We start from the raw sequence: 4282 nt of genomic DNA on the forward strand, positions 1-4282 counted from the left end.
GGGGCGGGGGTGAAAGTTAATTCCCCCCGCTCTGCCCGCCCCTGGATGTCGGGGCAGAGCGGGGAAAGATGGCGGCAAAGTGCAGGGGCAGTGGATGCAGCGAGGAATGCCGGCGCCGGTTACCTGGGTTGACGCGGGGGCCAGGGACGATGAACCGGTGGTTGACAGGAGACGGCAGGCAAGTGGAGGCAGGCAAGTGGCGGCAATGTCCCAGATGCAGCAGTGAAGATTGCCGTAAAGTAATCTTTACTGTTGCTTCTAGGAGTTTCAAAACTACAACTTCCAGCCTTTGGCTGTCTGGGCATGCTGGGAGTTGTAGTTTTGCGACCACTGTCCTTCCAGAGGTTGCAAAACTACAACTCTCAGCATGCCCAGACTGTCCAGGCATACTGGGAGTTGTAGTTCTGTAACATCTGGCCCTTCAGATGTTTAAGAACTACAACTCCCATCATGCTTGGGCAGTCTCAGCATGCTGGGAGTTGTAGTTTTGCAACATCTGGAAGGGCACTGTTTGGAGACCACTATACAGTGGTGTCCAAACTGTAGCGCTCCAGATGTCAATTCAAAGCATGCCAAGACTGTCCATGCATGCTAGGAGTTGTAGTTCGGCAACATCTGGCCCTTCAGATGTTGCCAAACTACAACTCCCAGCATGCCTGGGCAGTCTGGGCATGCTTGGAGTTGAAGTCTTGCAACATCTGGAGGGATATAGTTTGGAGACCACTACATAGTGGTCTCCAAATTGTTCTCCTCCAGTTCTTGCATAACTACGACTCCCAACATGCCCTTCGGCTGTCTGTGCATGCTGGGAGTTGTAGTATTGCAACAACTGGAGGCACACTGGTTGGGAAACATTGTCTGTATCCTAACTCAGTGTTTCCCAACCCGTGTGCCTCCTGCTGTTGCAAAACTATAACTGCCAGCATGCACTGACAGACCATGCATGCTGGGAGTTGTAGTTTTGCAACAACTGAAGGCACATGGGTTAGGAAACACTGAGTTAGGAAACAGACAGTGGTGCGGAAACACTTCGTTAGTCTGTTATCTAACTCAGTGTTTCCCAATCCCAACCAGTGTGCTTCCAGCTGTTGAATAACTACAACTTCCAGCATGCACGGTCTGTCAGTGCATGCTGGGAGTCGTAGTTTTGCCCCCACCCCCACGTGAATGTACAGTGTACATTCAAATGGGCGGGGGTATACAGCAAGTTTCTTGCTTCAAGTTTGAGATGCGGCAAATTTTCCGCTGTAGCGGGAAACTCACTGTAAACCCCCGCCTGGGTGAACGTACCCTAAAAACACTACACTACACTAACCCTAAATGAAGAGTAAAACACTACATATACACTACACCCTTACACTGTCTCCGACCCCCCCCCCCCCCCAATAAAAATAAAAAACGCCTTGTACGGCAATTTTTCAAAAACGGAGCCTCCAGCTTCCAGTATTCCCGGACAGCCATTGACTGTCCAGGCATGTTGGGAGTTTTGCAACAGCTGGGGCACCCTGTTTGGGGAAAACTGACGTACAGCATTTTTGGTGGAGGAGACAAGTGAAACGCTTGCATCCGGGTACACCCTTATGAAAATCCCTAATCCAGGCCTCAAATGCGCATGGCGCTCTCTCACTACAGATCCGTCGTATTTCAAGGAAACAGTTTACGGCCACATATGGAGTATCTCCGTACTCGGAAGAAATTGCGCTACAAATTTTCCCTATGAAATGGTAAAGTTGGGGTCTACACCAGTTAGCGCAATTTTTTTTTCTTTTTTACACTAACATGCTGGTGTTGCCCCATACTTTTCATTTTCATAAGAGGTAAAAGGAAATAAAGACCCCCAAAATTTGTAACACAATTTCTCCCAAGTACGGAAATACCCCATATGTGGGCGTAAAATTCTCTGCGGGCGCACAACAAGGCTCAGGAGTGAGAGCACCATGAACATTTGAGGCCTAAACTGGTGATTTGCACAGGGGTGGCTGCTGGTCACAGTGGTTCTGATATAAATACAAAAAAAAAAAGAAATACCAGCATGTGACCCCATTTTGGAAACTACACCCCTCACGGAACGTAACAAGGGGTATAGTGAGCCTGAACACCCCACAGGTGACTGACAGATTTTTGAAACAGTGGTCCGTGAAAATTAAAAATTTAATTTTTCATTTGCACAGCCCACTGTTACATAGATCTGTCAAACTCCAGTGGGGTGTAAATGCTCACTATACCCCTTGTCACATTCCTTGAGGGGTGTAGTTTCCCAAATAGTGTGCCATGTGAGGTATTTTTCGCTGTTCTGGCACCATGGGGGCTTCCTAAATGTGACATGCCCTGCAAAAACCATTTCAGCAAAATTCGCTTTCCAAAAGCCCAATGTCGCTACTTCCCATCTGAGCCCTCTAGTGCACCCCAGATCAATTTACATCCACATTTGAGGTATTTCCTAACTCAAGAGAAATGGGGTTTAAAATTTTAGGGGACATTTTCCCCTATTACCCCTTTTGAAAATGAAAAATTTGGGGTAACATCAGCATTTTAGTAAAAAATAAATAAAATTCACGTCCATCAAACATACACAGCCCCTATACACATCCCTCCCACACACACACACATACATACACAGCCCCCACACACTCACATACACAGCCCACATATACACACACAGCCCCCACAAACACATACACAGCCCCCAAACATACATACACAGCCCCCACACACACACATACATAGCCCCCATATACACATACACAGCCCCCTATACTCATACACAGCCGCCATATACACATACACAGCCCCCTATAATCATACACAGCCCCATATACACATACACAACCGCCATATCCACATACACAACCCCCATATACACATACACAACCCCCATATACACATCCCCCATATACACATACACAGCCCCCACACACACATGCACAGCCCCATATACACATACACAACCCCCATATACACATACACATCCCCATATACACACATACACAGCCCCCACACACACACATACACAGCCCCCACACACATACACAGCCCCCATATTCACATACACAGCCCCCACACACACATACACAGCCCCATATACACATACACAGCCCCCATATACACATACACAGCCCCCACACACATACACAGCCCCATATACACATACACAGCCCCATATACACATACACAGCCCCCATATACACATACACAGCCCCATATACTCATACACAACCCCCATATACTCATACACAACCCCCATATACACATACACAGCCCCCACATACACAGCCCCCATACACACACACACAGCCCCCATACACACATACAAAGCCTCCATACACACATACAAAGCCCCCATATACACATACAAAGCCCCCATATACACACATACATAGCCCCCACACACACATACACAGCCCCATACACATATACACTGCCCCATACACATACACTGCCATACCAGAACAGAACAAAACCCCATACCGCGACTGAATAAAAACGACATACCAGAACAGAAACATACCACCATACCGTGACTGAATAACACTACCATACCAAAACAGAACAATATCGCCATACCGTGACTAAATAACAATGCCATACCAAAACACAACAATACTGCCATACCTTGACTAACACTGCAATAACACATACCGTGACTGAAGATGCAGTAGATATTTCTCACACATGCACGTTTTATATATATATATATATATACACACACATCAGCGTTTCCCAACCAGTGTGCCTCCAGCTGTTGCAAAACTACAACTCCCACCATGCCCAATTGCAGTTTTGCAACTGCTTGGGGCACCCTGAGAAACAATGGTGTGTATATGTGTATATATATATATATATATATATATATATATATATATATATATGAATCACCGTGAAAATTCGAGCACAGGACGGCTTCTAGTGCGGTGCAAAGTGTCCCCCAGTATGCCACACTGGATCCCCATAAAACTTCCTCCTCTAGGAAACAGCACCCAACACGAAGTCCAGGTATTATGCAGGCTACAAGGTTTTTATTTGCATCAGAGCATAAAGTGCGATGTTTCGGCTAGCAAGCCTTTTTCAAGCAATGCTTGTAGTCTGCATAATACCTGGACTTCGTGTTGGGTGCTGTTTCCTAGAGGACGACGTTTTATGTGTGTGTGTGTGTGTGTATATATATATATATATATATATATATATATATATATATATATATATATATATATACACATACATACATACATACACAGAAAATCTGCAGCACTCCAGGCCCAATAATTAAGATTCTACCATATGT

Source organism: Hyla sarda, chromosome 11, assembly GCF_029499605.1.
Source record: "Hyla sarda isolate aHylSar1 chromosome 11, aHylSar1.hap1, whole genome shotgun sequence".
Lineage (NCBI taxonomy): Eukaryota > Metazoa > Chordata > Amphibia > Anura > Hylidae > Hyla > Hyla sarda.